Source organism: Colias philodice, chromosome 15 (genome assembly GCF_061535455.1).
Source record: "Colias philodice isolate Cphi_HAF_F1 chromosome 15, ilColPhil1 Martin Lab GWU primary, whole genome shotgun sequence".
NCBI classification, from domain to species: domain Eukaryota; kingdom Metazoa; phylum Arthropoda; class Insecta; order Lepidoptera; family Pieridae; genus Colias; species Colias philodice.
In genome coordinates this window covers 2,041,232-2,062,090 of record NC_143100.1, presented here as the reverse complement: position 1 = coordinate 2,062,090, position 20,859 = coordinate 2,041,232, and the positions used below count along the sequence as shown (strand labels likewise).

Below are 20,859 nucleotides of genomic sequence, written 5' to 3'. Positions count from 1 at the left end.
GCATGCCGAAAGTGGTATTCAATCTTTTTTAATGATTCTAATTTTGGATAACGTGCCTTAGACAATTTAAGATCATTTATTAAATTTAATTAATTTTGCTCTTGTATTTGTAGCTTAAAATATCCTCGGAAACAGTAGTGCCATACTCCTAAGTGATAAAGTGTAGGCAGAACAACGCTTGCCGGTCAGCTAGTAAATCTGAAAGGAGAATGACCACGGGTGGTATCGGTAAAATTTTAGTTGTGCCACGTATTCGTGATATTGTTAATTCCTATTTGTATTTATAATGATCATATGTATCACTATTAAGTCTTAATTATACCGGATAAATTGAAATAATAGTAAAAGTTTGTGTTTTGAAACATGTATGACCACGTATGGAATCGGTAAAATACTAGTTGTGTCACATGTTTGTGATATTGTTAATTCCTATTTGTATTTATAATGATCATATTTATCACTATTTAGTCGAAATTATACCGAATAAATAGAAATAAAAGTAAAAGTTTTTGTTTTGACACATATTATATCTATCTCTCTTGCGAGCGTCCTGCGTCATCTGTCATTGTGTTCGACGCATTGTTCGATGTTATTTATTTTGAAATAATGTTTATTACGATTTACTTTTCACATTTGTCTTGTAAATTAAAATATAACCTATGTAATAAATGTAAAACTTAACGTTCATCGTTAGATAAAACTCGATAAAGTATTTTTTTAAAGTGTTGAATAACACTATTGTTTTATTTTTATTGTCGCGAACTGCGGCTTATTTACATAAAAACTTTAATCATTTCTAAAAGTACTAACATCAAGCTTTAAATTGAGCTATATTTCATCTTGACACAATAAGTTTGATTGCGATACCAAGTGCCATAGTAACTTGGGCAATCTCCTTTTCAGCCAAAACAAATAGGTAGTCTACATATTTTTTGTATGCTCATATTCAGTTTCATGTTGATGGATGCATTATATTTTAGCGATCCGCATAAAATATGATCCGCGTAAAATACCATAGAATAGCTTTTTTTTCTGTACTTGGTATCATGTGAACACAATTTTATATGTATATTTACATGACAGACATTTTGTAATGAATTTTATAATTCGTTTAAGTGAAAATTTAAGCCGAGAGAATGAATTACATTTTAAATAATATCTTTCGAAAAAAAAAATAGGTGTCTCCGTAATCTACTTTCATTATTATAGAATACTAGCGGTCCGCCCCGGCTTCGCCCGTGGTACATATTTACGTTTTCTCTACATAAAAACCATCCTCGTACTTCAAGGAATATAATAAAAAAAGAATTATCGAAGTCGGTTCAGCCGTTCTCGAGTTATGCGCTTACCAACACATTTTGCGATTCATTTTTATATATAAGATTATTTCAGTATTAATGAAGTCTATTACCTAATTCGATCTATCGACCTAATATTTTGTGATCTCTGAATATATCAAGCTAAAGTTTGAGAATCACTGACCTAGAACAACGTGAAAACTCCTTTGTTCTGTTTTAAAAGAGAACTTCTTAAGTGGCTAGTCGTGTCGTCTAATAGAAATATTAAGCTTTTACTTAGCATATGAGTGTATATTATAAAAATATTATACAAAGAGTATTAAGTTGTAGAATTAAAATATTTTTGTTCTTTTAGTTCAACTACCTTTGACAGGTTGATAAAGGAACAAGAAAAGGCACACTTGGATATTATAGAAAGAAATGAATCTGTCTGGATAGGTTTATAAGTTAATTATATTCAAGTTTATTAACATATTTAAAAAAAAGGTTAATGATAGAAAGGGTTGTCCTCTTGTAGATTTCACAATTTTTTTTTTTTTTTTTTTTATTTAAAAAATTGTTTAAACGGACAATATTCTCAATATCGAGTTAGTCTAAAATAATGTTGTTTATTTTATTTTAGAAAAAATAGATAATTTAAAGGTTTCCTCGTTATAATGTCTTATTGGGGCATCCTTAAATACTCTATAAAAATATCAATATTTCATGACCATTATCTTGTTAAACAAAAGCAATGCAATGTCTAACATTCAATTTTAATGTCATAAAAAATGCATCAAATACCTTTCCTTAGAAACAACAATAAAAAAATACAAATTTCATTACAACCATAATCGCATCGCAAGACAAACAGATTGTATAAAAAAGTATGATTAAAATAAACACAATGCTCAACGCAGACGAATAAAAAACACCCATTCAATCAGTATCAGACTATCCGTTGTCCTGAAACTTAAAGTGTCACCGATACCTTACAGAGGCTTTGATGACACCTTCTCGGTCCGGCCCAGCGATTTTCGACGTTCAACGCAAGGCGTAAGGGCGATGTTTGTTTCAAGGCATTTTGCATTATGTATGAGTGGTGTCGAAGGTTGTATTCTGCCAATCGACAGTGAAGCCTATTCTATCTGCTGCCATGATTGTTATTGCATCCTGTGGACCGTCCAACTATTCTATTTTCCTTTGGCGCCGTATGTTCGTTTTTTGGACACGTTTCAAACTTTATTGGAGTTCGTTTCTTTTGAAAGTTTTTACTGCACCGTTTTTTGGTGAACGTTAGGTTTATTAAAATGCTTATAGCGTATTGTGATCGTTCGTAATAAGTGCGAACTATTTGCAGGATGTGTTAACTGAACTTTTTGAAGTGAAAACTTCTTTAGCGGCGTTGGGTATAAAATCATAAACTCGCGTCAGGACTCAGGACACGTGGCCTGATCGAAAAAGCATAAGACGGATTTTTTTTTTAAGCCCTTATATTCCATGCGTAAGACGGATACCATTCCAAAATATCAAACATGCTGAACGTTAATAATCAAGTTTTCACTTCTGCCGGCACTCCCGGAGTGCAACCCGTCTTTTTTTTTATAAAGAAATGTCCAGCTTATTGGTTTTGTATATCTGTACTTGTTGTATATTACACAAAATTTGGCAAATTATAGAAGTTTATTTAGTGATTTTTGTGAACTTTTATGTTTTTTTAACTAATTATATATTATTAGTAATATAAAAAATATCATAAAACACAATTTGATTATAAATATAAATTTATAAAGAATAGAAAAAATTCGATCACGAGGCGGGACTCGAACCCGCATCCTTTCGCGCCATTCCGGGGCGGATGCCTGACCAACTCAGCCACTCGTGACCCGCCAGAGCAACCGAATTTATTCTATTCTTTCAGTTTTATGTGTCTGGAGGGACACACCGCGCGCCATCTATTGAGATGATTAACAACCATTTCAACCAATATGAAGCACTTTTCAGTGAATACAATATTGTAACGATGGAACACGACCTTTTTTGTTGAATTTATATTTTTGGTTTTATGGCATTCAAATGCTTTATAAATATAAATTTATAAAGAATAGAAAAAATTCGATCACGAGGCGGGACTCGAACCCGCATCCTTTCGCGCCATTCCGGGGCGGATGCCTGACCAACTCAGCCACTCGTGACCCGCCAGAGCAACCGAATTTATTCTATTCTTTCAGTTTTATGTGTCTGGAGGGACACACCGCGCGCCATCTATTAAGATGATTAACAACCATTTCAACCAATATGAAGCACTTTTCAGTGAATACAATATTGTAACGATGGAACACGACCTTTTTTGTTGAATTTATATTTTTGGTTTTATGGCATTCAAATGCTAGGATGCGGGTTCGAGTCCCGCCTCGTGATCGAATTTTTTCTATTCTTTATAAATTTATATTTATAAAGCATTTGAATGCCATAAAACCAAAAATATAAATTCAACAATTTGATTACTTAATTAATTTTACGGCGTTCGCTTGATCGTACTTACGTAGAAATTTAAGGATATAAAATATAATTTTTATATGACAAAAAATCTGTTAAAATATAATATTTAGGTAGGTATGTTATAAGTGACGATACAAAATCTCTTTAAAGGAAGCTCGCATGTCACAGCGATGTTAGTTGGAAGAATTGCCATGAAAAATTCAAGCCTCACGTCCATTTTCAACTTAGCTGGTCTGTGAGCTAAAATTAAGTGGTTGGACGAAATAATAAAAGACAGGTGGTTTAAAACTGGTGTAAATTTTAATGGAAGAGAAAATAATGGATTATTTATGTACATTTTTTTTGTTTTATTTAGTTAAAGGTAAAACTTATTAAGAATAAAATAAAATGATGTTGTCTAAAAGAAGGTACCTATGTTATTTAGCATCTATATTCACAACAATTTTTTACGATTCACACCTTTAAAACCTGGAATACGATAAACATGAATTTTAAATTTACAGACATGTTATAAAGATATAAAGTAAGGATGTTGTTTTACGCATGTGGTATGATAGCAACTATGTGCAATCATGAAACCTAATAATTTGATAAAGGTACCTTACGTAAGAATAGTTAAAAACTGGGTGTATAAAAAACTTGCCAACGAGACAAGTAATGTTCTCATGACATTTTAATGTAGCTTAAGTTAACTGTAAATTAAATATATTCTCTGCGAACTTTCAGAATTTTAAGGCGACTTTCTTCGTTAAATGTTTGTTGTAATGTTATACTAATTACAGTAAAGGATTATATGAATAAGGGAAAAAATTTATTAATTAAATTTTATAAATTGCAAAAGATGGCATATCAATTGCAAAAGCATATTAATAATCCGCTGTTGGCTTTCTTTTGTAAACATATAACGTTATATTCTCATACTAATATTATAAATGCGAAAGTAACTCTGTCTGTCTGTCTGTTACTCAATCACGCCTAAACTATTGAACCAATTTGCATGAAATTTGGTACGGAGATATTTTGACACCCGAGATAGGACATAGGCTACCTTTTATTGCGAAATGTGTACCACGGGCGAAGCCGGGGCGGACCTCTAGTACTATTATAAAGGCGAAAGTTTGTATGTATGGATGTTTGTTACTCTTTCACGCAAATACTACTGAACCGATTACAATGAAATTAAGCACACATATAGAGGGTAACTTGGATTAACACATAGGATAGGTTTTATCCCGGAAATCCCACGGGCACGGGTTTTTCTTTGAAAAAGCGGGCGAAGCCGCGGGCGGAAAGCTAGTTCTAAATAAATATTCACGCAATAAAAACATAATCGTATAAAGTGGAATTATTTTATCCTCAAGATACAAAGATTTCATCACATAAAACACAATTTGCTCCAACAAAACGTATAACAAACAAATTCACGGGTATAAAAATGTAAATCGATATAACGAACATTAACCGAGCGGTTCGCTCATTTTCAATTCAAATTGATTCAAAATAAGTTTTTTCATTTTTCCTTCCCCGTACCATAGTCTAAAGGGAAAAGTAAGTTATCTTCGAATAAAGGTATATCGCGCTGTTTGTATGTACGCGGAGCGCTTGGCCACGCACCACGTTCATATACCTACGTACGCAAACTTGCACACGCACACAACGCCGCTCAGTTCCTTCTCATGGCCCGTTCTCGTGAGGGCCGCGTCATTGCTGTGAGCGGTCGATGTTTGTTTATAAAATTATTTAAAATATCAATGTGACAAGTAACAACCCTGCGCCTCGCGAGTGTAGGTACCGTGCGCTCCTAAACGTCGGGAGTTGGCCTACTTGTCTCTTTATACTATCCCGTACCTACCGAGGAATTGAATTAGGATTAATGTAATTTTCCCGGTAACCTAACCTCTAGACCCCGCAAGTTAAATATAAGGTTTCACTGCTGTTTTATGCCTTTGTTTGGTTAATGATTATAAATGTTTTTTTGATGAGCCATTTCAATGTAAACTGGTAATACTTATAATATTATACTGGTAATACTTTGGGGTTTTGGTAAATTTACTTTAATGTTGTTTTATTAATTGCAGATTTCTTATCTTTTAACTGGGTTGCTTGGCAGAGATCGCTTCTAACAATAAGGCCGTCTCGTTACATTTCATCTTGAGGTATGGTGTATTAATTTGTATCATACAAAAATGTCAATTTAGACTCTATTTTTACTTATAAAGTAAAAGCAGCTCTAACTATTTTTTGTCACATTTTTACTGAATTTGATAAGTCTTAAAATTATTTTCCACAATATTAAATACTACAGAGACAAATGCAAGCTTACAGAAGAACTTTACACGCCTTTGTCGCGAAAACAAAGCCTTAAGGGGGAGGAATAGGGGATTGTAATGCATACGGGTAGTCGTGCGATAACGCGAAGTGCACTTAAATCTGAGTATGGAAATGAAATAGCAGTAAGTACGATATTTATAACATATTATTAAATATATTGTGTTGATTTCCTTAGAGTCGTTGAAATCTGCCCTCTTTCGTACTATGTATTTACAAAAAACCCATTTCAAATACCGTGAAAATTTTCTGTTAAAAAAATGTTCGATACAGAAATGCAGCTATCAAGATTCATGATCATAATATATATTTATTTCTGATCTGATCAGATTTTTTAGATTATTTACCGTTCCTTGATTATTTTCTCGGTGCATATTTAAATATATAAATCTTTCATCATCCATACACAAAAGAGAATCAAACATTCGAATTAAAATTTCATTCTCAAATAGCTAAGATTAAATGGATAACATTCCGGGAATCTCGGACTGATTCTTTTATAGAAAACAAAGGCTACAAAAGCGCCGTCTTCAGTAAACAATAGCTGTGAGGACAAGGAGAAATTTTATTTCTTTATCTAGAATGACGCTTCGGGCTGTGTCATTGTGACGGATGACTGCTATCAACTCTGAGCTAATTGGCAGGAGTAAGGGTAGGCGCACACGATTAATCGTGAAGGTTAGCGTACATTGGGGATGGTGGAACGGCAATGAATTGAAACATGTACGCTTGTAGTACATTATAATACGGCTTAAGCGCTCTAGGAATGTAGCAATCTAATGCTGTAGAGTGGTAGAGCCGTAGCGCCGTACCACTGTAGCTGTATGAACGTAGTGCTATAGTATCGTAGCACCATTGGATTATTATTAAGTATAGCAACATGATAATAATTCATAATATTACTATACGATCGCGCGTAATGTACGAACCGACGCGCTGTTAAACTCGAAGACCGCAGCTGCGTAATGTTGTAGCGTGGCAGTCGTAGCGCCTTAGCACTGTAGCTATATTATGGCCGTAACGCTATAATTTCGTAGCAACGTAGCACCAATGACAAATTTCATATTATTACAATTTAGTATATTGGACGGTGTTTATTCGAACTGCATACATCGTATCTCTGAACCTACGTGTATTGAATGGTAAGGCGCTGGAGTAACATAATATCATACTGACAAAATTAGATAATTACATATTATATGAGGCAATATTTAATCCTGCTCCTTGCATTTGTAAGGCATCGTATTGTGCTCTAGCCTTAACATTCCGCGGTCTATCAAGGCTTCAGAAGCGCATTGAGAGACAATATTGTGATTCTATTTCGTAGTTGGATTGTCTCTTGTAATTTCTAGTGTAACTGTTGAAGAAGCGTTTTTAACCCGGTAATAGAAAATGAGCTTGCAGGATAATAGAGAACGTATTTGTTCGTAATTATACGTATACATTATTGGGTCACAGTATTAATTGGAAATTGTAAATCAATATTAAATGTATTCGTATATCGTTTAAAATAAATGATGTTATGATAGTGCTTTATTTTAAGGGTGAAAAATCATTTTGTTACTGAAAAATCATTAAACTAAAATATAATAATTTACCCGAAATTTGCCAATGAAAGTGTAGACATAAAGGCAATAATTATTTTAAAAATGGCTATACCTAATAGCATCGCGGTTTTACCCGCATTGCTCTGCTCCTGTTGGATTTAACGTTATGATATTTACGTCTTTATCCTTCCACGATAAAATATGAGCTATCTAACACCGAAAGAATTTTTCAAATCGGACCAGTAGTTCCAGAGATTAGCGCGTTCAAACAGCCAAACAAACTCTTCAGCTTTATAATATTAGTATAGATGATCCACAACCTTTTGCATATTTATAAGATCAATTTTACAGCAATTAAATTTAAATGACTCTAATGTTATGATTACCCACTTAAATACGTAACATAATATTATGAATTATACAAATGCTGAACCTTTTCGAGTACATGCAATATTGCTATTAGCAATCAAATTACACCACTTACTATTTTCGTAATGAAAGCCTTGTATTTTGTTGATTTATGTCCTGTAAATATAATTAGACATGCAAATTTGGTTAATTATTTTTTACTTCCTTACTTATGATTTAAAAATGTTTGATTTTTTTATGTTTAAAATGAGCATTAAGATTTAAAACAACTTAAATAACAGTCGCATGCTTGGCTTCTTTTATGTTGACTAGAAATTACAAAAAACAATTAATATAACAATTATGACACTCCGAAATAATGTCTCTATATAGTGAAATAATTTTAAATATCTCTGCAAAGCTTATTAACAAAGTAAATCATTTTAAAATATTTTAAAAATAAGTGGAAAAGTACAATTTAATTATGCATAATATACAGACAGGGTTTTCCTGATAGGTTCAGTTACAGATTCAATATCATTACTACAGGTTCAATATTTATACTTCTACGTAGTTACAATGATGTTTGGTATTATGTTACGAATTTTTCACGAATTCACTTACACTATACACTTTTAACGATTCAGAGGTCATAATGATTTTAAGAAAAGCTAAAATTCCCAACACTTTTTCACTGTAATTAAGCAGTTTCAAATTAAATATAAACGACATGTACAATAAAAAACTTTACTGATTCAGCCGAGTCCATAACGAGACCTGAAAATTATTTAATTACTCCATTCGGATGCTTACTGAGTAGTTCTGAGTTTTCACGGGAGTGCTTTCGCATGTTACCAGGTTTTAGTAAAATGGATGCCACACAGGGGTCGTAAATCTTAAAACGACGACGGTATGTCCCTGGACAAAAGCCCAAATGCGCTATTTTAGACTTTATTAAGACGGAAGAGGGTATATTTACGAGAGTGTGCGAGTCATACAAAATGATAGAGCCCATGACGGTTGCTAATTAGACGTAATTAGGATCTGAAGTTTGGCATGTTTTTTAGATGGAAATCTAGGTTTTCAACTCAGATTCGTATAAATTTAATTATTTAACGTTATAATACTATGCAGAGAGAGCAATAAAGCATGTGTTTGGTCCACAATTATCAAGATCTGTGAATTTGAAGAAATTTGTGTATGTATGTTGAACGTAAACAATTATGACCCATGATAATTCCGTTCGAAAATGAAGAAAGCAATGAGCAAATTTCTCAACAATTTCTTTAGTTTTTATTAACGTTACGCTGTCCTTATTTAGTTGTTTGTAGTTAGCTTAAATATTATTTACTTCCTAATATTTTTTTTATATTATACTATTGTATTCTGCATAAAGTACACCTGTAAGTTGTAATACTTTTATACGATTAATAAACTATCTGATTCCCAAAATTTTATATTACCTACTTCTAGCAAGTTTCCCAACCACATTAAATGAAACATACAACACGTAGTATCGCAAAAGTTTGTATAGTAACAATGCAAAATAAACCAATACATCATAAATACAACCACGGCGATTGATCAAACAAATCTAAACGGAGTTACGGACCATAAAATTGGCGTATTTTAAATTTCACAGCCAAATATTACGCTTGGCTTGTTCTGAATCTGCTGTCCGCTGGCTGCTATATATCACTGTGTTTTGACAAACACTATTGTGTTACTGTCTGTAGATTTTGCCTCGTTTGCTTCGGCGCTGAATTGAGAAATAAATATTCAATTCACCGTTGTTTACAATGTAACCGATATCCGTAACCTTGTTATGAAGAGAGGGAATAAGTGTATCGTCTATATAGCTACATTCTGTGTTGAGCGTTCGTGCGGTGCGGACGTGTCTTGGTATAAAGTTGTGTTTAGTGCCCTCAGGTGCAAATCTCGGTAGGGCGACAATTTATTTTCTATTCTGTGAATGCGCTGTGTGGTCGTTGTCACTGCTACTAGACCGAGAATGTTATAGACGACTGGTTTTGAATACGCAAGATTGGTTTAATCTCAACACAAGGCAACCAGTATTCTTGAGAATGCAATTTTGCAATGGAAATTGTAAATTTTATGCAGCGGTAGTTTTTATTGTAATATAAGACACAGTTTGAATTTTTATTGACATGATTTAGCAAAAACCATTTAAGTAAGAAAGATTTAAGTAAGTATTGACTACAGAATTTTTGACTCCTATGATAATTGTGGAAAATTGATAAGGGTTCATCAAAAAATATATATTCATAACTGCACAAATGAACGCACAAAAAATTGCACAGTCATTTCGCAGAACAAACAAACGTTCGTTACAAAAACATTTTTAAAAAGTATTTAAAAATTTATTTACGAATTCCAAACTTTTTTACTAATACTCCTACAGCACTTAAAACAGTTTCAGTTCACGTTCGCGAACTATAAAACATTAGAACATCAACCGAATGCAGGCACGAAAACGCAAACAACTCTTTTACGAAACTTTTTGCACTGAATGGGAACGTACGTCTTTTCAACTTTCGAAAAAGGCTTTGACGATGGTCCTTTGAAATCTAAACGGCAGACAAAGTTCGTCACTGCAATGGCGTGGAAAATAGATTACCATCTGTAATTAAAATGTGGCTGCAATCACGACACTATCCTGTGGAAGACATATGGCTGCTGCGGACGAAACTAAAATTTATTCGACGCTTTCACTTGCAAGAGTTTTTGTGGTACAAACCATTCAGGAACATCTATTTAGATCAGTATTTAACTGTAAGTGAAGTCCGTGTACCCGTATACGGGTAAGGGGCAGATCCATTATTCATACATGTTTCACTGATTGATTTTATTTAGAATCAAGTTGGTGATCAACCTTTTGTGTCCTGCCAGACCGAGACATTTTTTTTTCTTCGTATGCACCGGGAATCAAACCCAGTACCACTCGATTATATGCACATTGCACATTGCACGTGCGTCAACCCCTGTACCAAGGAGGCGGTCAGATAATATAATATTTAACTGTGGGCTACAATTATTATTGAAACCATATTATATCGTATTTAAGTTCTTGTAATGTACTTTAAAATTGAAATTAAACGTAAAGCAGTACCAGATACCCACTTAATTCAAAAGCCTCGCCAATCACAATATAAGCAGAACATCAAAGCGACTTCTTTTAGCCCGTATGTATCACATATTTGACTGTATCAAGAGATGCCAGTGGCAACGTGGCATGAAAGGCCATGTTCCATCAAAGGTCCTACCTAATGCTGCCGGCAAAAAGGGATCACTGAATGCTATGACCGAAAAATTTTAAAAGGGAATTTCTTAGCGTTGGTGGTACCAAATTATGGTCGATAATTTCTGTTTTTGTCAGGATTGAGTTAATGTTATAAGTTGGTTCAATTGACTGGACTGTACTGGACATCGTATTTTGTTCACATAATATTATACTTAATACAAGTGAAAATTTTATGAATAAAAAAAAAGTATACTATGTAAAAAATATTAACTTATACAATAATTAGTAACGTAAAGTTATATTTACAAAAAAATCTTATAAACAGATCTCCAAATATAAAACTAGATCTAAATAAAGCTTTTAGAAATTCCCTTTTTACTGACAACGTGATTTTTATTTTCTTTAACAACGTTACGACTAATTTGGAGAGAGAAGACCTTCAATTTGAACTTTGTGAATGAGAGATTATTAGAGGTCAAATTGGAAGTAGTAAAATTAAATCATTGCTTTATTATATACTAGTGGCCTGCCGTGGCTTCGCCCGTGATATTTAGTATCATAGTACTGTATTCAGTACTCAGAGATCTCTAATAGTGAAAGAATTTTTGAAATTCATACAGTAATTCCTAAATATTACCATTTTTATTACATTGGTCGATTTTCTTAACGAACAGATAAAATATCGTATAGATTTATAGATACAACAGTTGCTGAATCTTAAATATTCTCGAAGTTTCTCTATACCACAATTCTCGATTAAAGTAACCGTCATGAGAAGCTATAAATTTTGTAAACAAGTGTTCAGGAGTTCACAACATTTGGACCAACAAAAAAAATGAATTTGTTTAAGATTTAATAAATTATTAAGTAACAAATATTAATTAACATAAATATTATTTAAGAATAATTATTCGTCAGATTCAGATGTTTCCATTTCTGTGTCAGAATCAGTGACATGTATCACGAAGCTGTCTACAGTTTTATCAATCATCTCATCGATTTTGGAATAAAAATTATCTTCTTCCTTGATAACATGCTCCACACAACGCTTCCAATTTTCCGAAGTAATCTGCTGCAGTCCCTCTTGTAATAATTGTTTTACCTCGTCAAATTTAAAATTTGTATTTTTGCGAGCAACATATCCTTTTACGTTGGCCCAAATTAGCTCAATTGGATTAAGCTCACAATGATATGGCGGGAGTCTCAATACTTCCACCTTATATTTTTTTGCAAGCTCGTCCACTACATAAGTTTTAAAATTGTCTTTAACATTTTTTACTTTTAGCAGTAATTCAGTCTTAATTTCATTGTCGTCGTAAGAAATATTCTTACTTACAAGCCAATTTTGTATATCATTTTTTTTCCAGGCAGTAGTAGGAATTCTTTCAAGACGCCTTGAGTGGTATGGTGCATTGTCCATTACCACTACTGCATTTTCTCCAAGTTTTGGGAGAACGTTTTCGAACCATTGTTCAAAATGTGTTGCATCCATTGATTCATGGTAATCTCCCGTCTTCTTGCATTCAAATATATTTTCACCGCCCTCTACAAAACCGTTCTCATTGCCGATATGGGTAATTATTAATCGTTTACCTTTTGACGTTGGGTTACGTGCACCAATGCTAAGTCCTTCTAGGAAAGCCTGCTTCTTACTTTTAACTTGTTTGTCTACCCAAGTTTTATTTACGGTATGTCCTGTAAAAACAATTAAACATTTGTTAATTAGCGTCTTGCGCAGTAAAAGAGTTGAAGTACATTATTATTAATACACACTTGTGATAGCCCTTAAGAACTAATGTCTCAAGGTCGGCGGCGCGTGGGTTATATTTATTTTGCAAATAGATTTGCAGTATCATACACATCACTTCACGGTAAAGGCGACGGTATTTGCTTACAATCAGGCGAACCGTATGGTAGTCTGCCGTTTCACTGCAATAAAAAAAAACACACTAACCTGCATTCACCCATGTCTCATCCATGTAAAATATCTGGCGATTTTGTTGTCTATAGTCTTTAATAGATTTCAAATATTTTCGCCGCCATATTGTTATGTCATCTCTATCAATAAGTGCGTTATTTCGCTGTCGTTTTATATATTTAAAGTTTAAATGCTTTATTAGCCGCCTGAGAGTTGTTTCGCTAAAATTTGGCATATCTTCATCGTCATTGACTGCCTGAAGAATCTTGGGAATTGTTGGTAATTGGCCATTTAAAAAGAAACTGTGAATTTTTTTCCTAATTACGGATTTATCAAAATCGTCTACTTTCTGATAAAATTTAGGCCTGTCTTTAGACTTGATAGGTGATTTTATTCCCTCTTCTGATTTATATTCTTTTAATATATTATACACAGATGCTATGCCAATTCCCAAAATCGATGCTGTTTTTTTATTTATTTCGGTTTTGTAGGGATATTCATTCGATGGCCAATTTTCTTTCACGTACTTATATACGTTGATCACCATATTTTTCTCATTAACCGTAAAGCTCGTCACCTGTAAAAATCACCGGTAGTCACTTGTCACACGAAGCTCAAGCTATATCTCCAGGTATACCAATTAACCTAACCAATTACTTCACAATTTAAAACCTACTTCTAATATTAACCTTAAGTTTCCAAAGATTAGCGCGTTTGAACAAACAACTCTTTCTTTTTACTTATTATATATTTTAGATAAATTGTATTACGCACCTTTTGACGTTTTTTTCGTGGCGAATTTATTTCCTTAGATGTACTGGCTACTGGCTCCATTATACGTAATAACAAATAAAATTAACGCAACAATTAAAGTAACAACAATAAAAAAGTGATAACGAAACAATAACAAAATTAACAATAACAACCAGATCCGCGATATATGCAAAGCAATGAAACAAACTCGTACGCATTCGAAACTCGAATGATGCGTTTATTTCAAAATGGCGTCCCGATAGTTCACAATCCCTGCGACGGACGCGTTCCGGTACCAAGAAACACAAACGATAGCGCTTTGCGTCGTTAAAATATGATCCGACTAAATTAAATAGGTTGTTACTTTCATATAACCCGTCTATATTTCATGTCGATTGAATATGGTCAATTTATTATTATCTCGCAGTATAAAATGTTTACTTAGTAAAAGATGTTTGTTTACATAATTTATAGCTTCTCGTGACGGGTACTTTAGTTATCTATACCACAATCTATACTAAAGTTAAATGCATGAAAATTATAAAATAAGTAATAATATGCAGCTGATGAATTAATCATAAGTCATGCTAAGTGTACGAGGACCAATTTCCTAAAAAAATGAAGTCCCGTCTTCCCTAGTGGGGTAAGGGGCAGATGCATTATACAACTGTTTCACTGATCGACTTTCTTTAGGAACAAGTAGGTGATCAGCCTTCTGTGTCCTGCCAGACCGAAAGATTTTATTTTTCGTCTCCACCGGGAATCGAATCCAGGACCCTGCGGTTCTACGCTCACGCGTCCACCAAGGAGGCGGTCCATGGTTGGACCGTGGTTGGACCGGTTTTCTAATATAAGAGTTAAACCTATCCCTTAACTATATTATATACGGGTATACGGATCCCAAAGTACGCATCCAGATCCCCTTTTTTATTTATTTATTTATTTGTATTCACATAGTTTTCTCGTATTTATTTCATAACCTGAATTACGTGGAATCGAATCATTAAGTTCATTGAAAATTTAACACTATCCCGCACGAGTTGGGATTAAATTAAAATTAAATAAATTTTGTATTAACTCAGCTTAATTGACAGTAATCTTTTAATTTCGAGTTTCAGTAGATTAATAGTAATATAGGAAGGAAAATTTTTGAAATGAAAGTTGGTTTAATATTGAAGAATATGATGAAAAAAATAATATACTTACATTATTTATTAATGTTATGAAGTTAGGAAACTTTTAAATAGTAATTGGTGATTAATTGGATTCATTTATTTTACGTATACATTAATTATAAGGTGTGACATGTATGTTTTCTGTTTGACGTAATTGTGTAAGTTTTGATACTAAATAATTGTGAAATATGAAATTTAATTAATTCTGGTTTCCTGTAAAAGAAAGGATCCATACTAATATTATAAATGCGAAAGTAACTCTGTCTGTCTGTCTGTTACTCAATCACGCCTAAACTACTGAACCAATTTGCATGAAATTTGGTATGGAGATATTTTGATACCCGAGAAAGGACATAGGCTACCTTTTATTGCGAAATATGTACCACGGGCGAAGCCGGGGCGGACCTCTAGTATTAAATAATCTGCACCAGTATAAACAAAATATCTCTAATGTTGATGTTATAGTGCATGAAACACTTTTAAAAACTATGCAATCTGGCACCGCAGAGGCTAGTTATTGAAACTAGCCCACATTCACTTAACTTGAAATATAAACATGAGTCGAGTTTTCACAGCTGTGCACCAGTTAAAACTATTTATATCATACTTTTCCCTATTACACATGAACTAAGCTAAGTATATGGTCCATTTTTATAACGATTACTTTGCGCTATTTTATACAACTTTAAGTAATATAAAAGCAACTTAATTTGGCTATTAAGGGAACTTTATATACGATAAATGTCGCATGCATTTTATAAGCTTTGTTTATTCTTTACTATTATGGTGAAAACGTGATCATGGTTATATTAATTATTAAAATATTAATATTATAATATTATGAATGTAACGAGGAATCCAATAAATATAAAGAGAAGTTAAAAAAATTTACAATATAATTTGTTAAATCCTTACGAAAACCAGCATATACAAAATATAATATTAGATTTGTCTTTATATTATGTTGTATTGTAGCTCTCAAAAGGATGAAAAAAAATTGTATATAATCAAATTTTAAATTGTCGTGTCCTTTGAAATGCTTTTTAGCTACGTGTGGTGGAAATATAAAGTGCCTTCCAGGAAATACTCTGCTCTGATTGTCATTAACGTCACGATTTGAGTAAAAAATGTAGCTTAGAATTATAAATTTCAATGTGCAAAAGCAGCGTTCTTCTTTTTATGTTTTTATGGAATTTTCTAGTTCTACGTCTTTTTAGATTACACTCAATTATATTACATCGGGTTGTGATCAAGTACATAATCATTTAATTTATACATTTTTTTTAGATAGGGAAGCGCTTCACGACAATCTCGACTGATACGGTCTAAGATGGTACGCGCTTCCCTAGTAGGTAGCGGTTCACTCTTCGCTTGAAGTTGAACATTACAACTTTTTTGGTCTCAAACCTGACCCTTATAATAATGGCCAGCCATTAAAAAACAGCTAATAAAATTATCCCCATTCGATCCTAAAAAGGGCATTGTCGTCGAAATTACAGCATACCGCATAAATAAAAGGCGGAAAGTGGAATAAATTTAAAATACAAGCGCCTTCGAGCGTAGGATTTCACTCTGCCGCTACAAAATAATTACGCCCTGTCTCCGAGTAGCTCGTAATTAATAGGGCGAATAAATCTTAAAGTTTTGTCGAGTTTGGTTACTTAAATTATTTAAGTATAATACTTCGAGTTTTTAGAACCTGTTTTTGCATAGATGCGTTAATTAATGCTTTGAAAGGTTCATTAGTATTATTTATGTTGGTTTATAAATTGAATCAAAGATCACATATTTGTTAAGCTATTATGAATATACTTGCCAATTATGTATTTTTTTGGGTATAAGTAATAAGTATATCAATACGTGGTCTAAGATAATATTATTCTTATTATAAGTAAATATATAATATATTAACTAAAACTTTTCTTTGCTGTTAAATTTTGTAATAATACAAGTATATTATAATCTTAACTAATACAAATGTGTGCGTGTATTAGTGCATACACGTAAGAAGTGAAACTTCTTTATGACCTTATTTTTCAAAAAGTAATTTACTATATGCAACTTTACAGAAATACGTCGAATCACGCGTGGTAGGGATAAGAAAAAGATGGCGCGTAACGGAAAAATGTCACGCGTAACGAAAAAATGTTACACTAAATTTTTTTCCAACCCCGATAAAGAAGTTTCACTTCAATCATTTCAGATAATATCCCAATTTGAAAATATTATCACGTACTTTCTACATATTGCCACCAAAAATCAGCAACATAACAAGATTTGAATGTCTTGAATTTGAATTTTATTTTCCAACACATTGAAACTGCATTTAAAAGCTCATTCTTGTACGTTCGCTGTCAATTCACATTGGTTGAATTTTATATTGCGCTTCCCTCGAATTATAGGAAAGTGCATTTGCTGTTATCAGACGTCAGCTGCATGAAATAAAACGTTCTTTAAAAGTACTAAATATGGCAATAGAATGAATTATAATATTTAAAAGGCTGTGCTAGAAAGGGGGTTGGGGTGTGATGAATAGTAAGTTTCATGTGTTATAACATAGTATAAAACGTAAGTAAAACGGTAAGTCTGTTACGCCGTTAGTACACCTAACGCATTCGCGTGCGGCAGCGAATCTCTGCGAAACTACTGCGTAGCAAAATATCTGAGGTTAGTACACGTAACACAGCAATGTTTTCGCCACTTTTTCGGAATGCGTCTGTGTAATGGCCATTTCGCAGTTCCTTGCGAAACAAAACTGACAAGGACGCAACTATATCATCTATCTATGTGCTAGAGTGAGACATATCATATGCGAAATCCTGCCACACTACTGACAGATTTTTCGTTGTTTCGCTGCCGCACGCGAATGCGTCGGTGTACTAACGCCTTTAAGTAAGACTTCTTTCAAATTACCTATACATTTGAAAGAAGTCATTGATATACTTATACTATATACTTTCTAGATTATATTATACTGGATAAAATCCACAATTTGTAACTATAAAAGTAACTTTAAGTGAATTAAAAAATTAAACAACTGTTATTATTAAATTGTCAATCAAAATCTATAGGTATAGGTATTATATCACGAATTTATAGCTGAATAAACAAAACGTATTCGTGCACTCCAAAATATACTTCCTTTTTTGGCCCGCGTGAAAAATACGTTGAAAATGTATAATAGAAAAAGCTTGTTTTTACGATGAGCTTATACCAAATAGGATTGGAAATTCTAGCTTACGTATAACTCCGTTTTCATACACGTCGATTTTTCTAAACAAACAACAGAGCGGGTTAAGATTAGGTTGCAAAAATTCAATCAGATTTGTGAGATGCAATTTGTAGTGAGCATATGAATTAATGAATGAAGTAAGAGTTATATAAAAAAGACTTGCTTATTAATAACTAGTTTCCGCCCGCAGCTTCGCCCGCGTGGTGTTTTGATAAAAGGTAGCCTATGTTCTTTCTCAGGGTCTAAAGATTGTCTGTACCAAATTTCATCAAAATCGGTTGGGAGATTTAAGCGGGAAAGTGTAACAGACAGACAGACAGAGTTACTTTCGCATTTATAATAATAGTAGGGATGAACACTTATTAATTAGCGTACCTATTTTTTTATCATAAATCAATATTAAAATCCCTATCTGTACATTTTTCAATCTATTAGTGCAATAAATATCAATTAAGAATCAGCAGAATGACAATTAATATTACTCATGTATTGCAGAAATTTCTATTTGTAACAGGAATAACTTCAATTGAATCGTACAGAAAGAGGGTAAGGATATAATTAAATAGAATTTTTGTTCGCGTCTTGTAAAAAAAAACCTCCAACATTCGATAGAGAGATCCCCTTTTCATTCTATTGTTTAAATAACGATAAAAAGACTTAAAATTTCTCCCTTACGGCTGAAACTTACTTTAGATCGAGTATCAAACGTTCCCAAAGGTGCTTAGACACCTTCGTTGAATGCGAAATAGGATCGTGACGAAAATAACGATACACTGAACAATATGCATACAGAAATATATCGTAAATTTTACTTTGATATTTATCGAAGTACGAACGTGTTCAGATTTAGGGCTGTTTGTTTCTTGACTGATAGAGACGGAATGTTTACCTTTGAGTGGTCATATGATATATGTTACTATCTACGGAAACCGCGATTGGCATAAAATATATTTTACTAGCTACTATACTCTATAGCTTACTAGAAGCGCACTTCGCGGTTTCACCCGCATGGCTCCGCTCCTGTTAGTCTTAGCGTTATGATATTATATAGCCTATGGCCTTCCTCGATAAATGGGCTATCTAACACCGAATGAATATTTCAAATCGGACCAGTAGCTCCTGAGATTAGTGCGTTCAAACAAACAAACTCTTCAGCTTTATAATATTAGTAAAGATAGAAATGTCGTTAAAGTAGGACTGTAAAAGGACAAGGTCACAAATTATACAAATGACAATTTTTATTTATTTCTCAGATGAAGATTATGCAAATAACTTATTAAGGTTAGCTATTTGCCGATCGGAAGAGGAAAATCAGTTCAAGAACATGCAATACAATTGTAATAATATTTCGAATGTTTGTAATAAACAAAAGTTTTATTTATTTATCGGTTTCGTCTTTAGATTGAATTTGTGAGTTGATTGGAGTACGGAAGTTTTGCTTGCTTTGAGTGCCAATTTGTTTTATAAACAAAATATTTTGATTGCAAACCGGGAAGTTTGTCAACTCGTGGATAATAATTGTACTTTATTTGACTTTACAATTGAAATGTTCTTTAAATCGAGGTGTGAAATGAATAACTTTTAAGTAACAATAGTAATAACTAGAAACATACCTTTTTACATTTTTTATTTTATGCATATGTTGTACTTCTTCTAGATTTATCAGATACTTCAATTATAGGTTTATCGTGAAAGTGCTGTACATTATACAATTACACTACAAATAACTTAACAGATATCGTAATACAAAAAATATGCATTAATTTAGAAAATCATTCAATATAATTAAGGTTTAAAAATCCACCATTATTAACAAAAAAGGATCTGAAAAACAATGTCCAAACGCGAAAACGTTAAAGGCAACAGCTGCTATATAATAATCTATACATATAATAAATCTGTAGAAGGGTCAATTCTGTACATTGAAAATATTGAAAAAATAAATAGCAGGGGGTGTTACTGGATCGATACCAAACCCAAATATGTGATTAAAAAATTTTTTGTCTGTCTGTCTGTCTGTCTGTCTGTCTGTCTGTCTGTCTGTCTGTCTGTCTGTCTGTATGTGAAGACATCACGTGAAAACTAACGGTTCGATTTCGATGAAACTTGGTATAATTATACCTTATTATCCTGGGCGTAAAATAGGATACTTTTTATCCTGGAAAAATACGTAGAAAAAAAATTAATCTTAATTTTTCAGTTTTATCCATAGACGTCGTTCTGTAGAACCGCGAACACACGTTGCGTATTATTATAGGCCCAGCCGTATTTGGGTCCAATAGATATTTATAAGATGTCATTGTCAGAGTTACTCAAAATGGAGAAAATATAAACCATCCACGCGAAGACCGACATCCGCGCGAACGGAGTCGCGGGCGGAAGCTAGTTAGGCATAAAAACAAAAATAGGCAATCATAATAATGGGTCATTTACAACAATGTAATACTTGTCCCTCGGCCTAATTTTCTTCTTATGAAAGGATATCCGCTTCCTTTTGAATATGAATGACGTCGTAAT

The 20,859-nt window shown here is 33.0% G+C and overlaps 1 protein-coding gene and 1 long non-coding RNA gene across 2 annotated transcripts in view; both read right to left on the bottom strand.

Moving 5' to 3' along the window:
* Positions 1 to 13,718: 13,718 nt before the first annotated feature.
* Positions 13,719 to 14,431, bottom strand: LOC149482047 (uncharacterized). Its single transcript, XR_016316672.1, has 2 exons — positions 13,957 to 14,431; positions 13,719 to 13,759 (listed from the first exon to the last, which is right to left on the bottom strand). It is a non-coding gene; the product is annotated as an uncharacterized LOC149482047 (long non-coding RNA).
* Positions 14,432 to 15,371: 940 nt separating this feature from the next.
* Positions 15,372 to 20,859, bottom strand: part of LOC149482042 (uncharacterized) — a 319,962-nt gene continuing 314,474 nt past the window's right edge. Inside the window, exon 8 of the transcript XR_016316649.1 lies at positions 15,372 to 15,515. The gene's annotated coding sequence lies outside the window, so the exon portion shown is untranslated. The remainder of the gene's footprint in view (positions 15,516 to 20,859) is intronic.